Raw genomic sequence first — 1,301 nt, forward strand, 5'->3', positions numbered from 1 at the left:
TGTTGCTCAATTTTTTTAGTCCTTACTAATTTTCTTGTCTATTTGTTGATATCTGCAAGTATTATTTTGGATTTGCCTATTTCTCACTTCAGTTTTATCAGTTTGTGCTTAAGCATTTTGAATATTTCTTATTAGGTGTATAAGTATCTAAGATTCTGTTTTGTATATTTTTGGATGAATTGATCCTTTTGTCATTGTGCAATTATTCTATTTATCCTTTGCTCTAACATCTACTTTGATATTAATAGAACTACCACTATTTTCTAAAAAATATAACAGTGCATCTTTTCCATTATTTTACTTTTAACTTCTTATAATTATATATTTAATGTGGTTTTCTCATAGGCAGTATGTAGTTGAGCCTTGCTTTTTATTTTGTATACTATGATAAGTTCTGTCTCTTAATCTGAGTATTTATTTTGATAATTGAGAATGCTGTGTTTAAATCTACCATTTTGTTCTGATTGCTGTATGTATCCATCTGTTCTTCTTTTTCTACTTTATTTTAGACAAATTGAATATTTTTAAAACCAATTTTATCTCCTTGGTTGGCTTATTAGTTATGTCCTTTTCAGGATTGCTTTGGAATTTATATATATCTTTAACTTATTGCCCTTTACCTTGAAGTGATATTATATTACCTTATGCTTAATATAGGAACCTCTCATAACTGTATACTTGCCTGTATACTTACCTTTATCTCTTCCTAGGTTTTCCATTATTTTCATTGAAAAAAGAAAAGAAGGCAGCCTCTGTGCTCTCTTCAGCAGCACATATACTGAAACCGGAAAGATACAGAGAAGATCATCATGACACACAAATTTATGAAGTGTTCTATATTTTTGAAATGAACAAATAAACTTGGCTTTTACTTCTAAGAAAGAAAGAAAATAAATAAATAACCAGCCCCTGACATCAAGGAACTAATCCGATGCTTATCACTAAGACTTGATGTTATTATAAACCAATTAATGATTAGATTATTTTTTCTATTATTTAACATAACCATGTGTCAGAATGTCTATATAAGACTACTCTGAGACTTCGGTAAAATGAGACAAAAAACAGGCCACTAGGCAATTCAAAAAATGCTAAACATCACTCATCCTCACTAAGTGACTTTACCAATTATAGCTTTATTCTCATCCTGGTCTGTCCTCCTACAGAAAAGATTTATTGAGATGTGCAGTCATACAGTTGTCTGACTTTCTGATATCACTCAATAAAGAATGAACTCCTACTTCTTTAGTACTATCTCCAAATTACCCATTCAGAGCTTAAACACTATAGTATATATATTT

At 29.7% G+C, this 1,301-nt stretch overlaps 1 pseudogene; it reads left to right on the plus strand.

Annotated features, from left to right (window-relative positions):
• The first annotated feature begins 754 nt into the window (after nucleotides 1–754).
• Nucleotides 755–844, plus strand: LOC150015813 (U6 spliceosomal RNA; annotated as a pseudogene).
• The last annotated feature ends 457 nt before the right edge of the window (nucleotides 845–1,301 follow it).

This window comes from Furipterus horrens, unplaced genomic scaffold, assembly GCF_987537825.1.
Source record: "Furipterus horrens unplaced genomic scaffold, mFurHor1.1.pri manual_scaffold_3, whole genome shotgun sequence".
Taxonomy (NCBI): Eukaryota; Metazoa; Chordata; class Mammalia; order Chiroptera; family Furipteridae; genus Furipterus; species Furipterus horrens.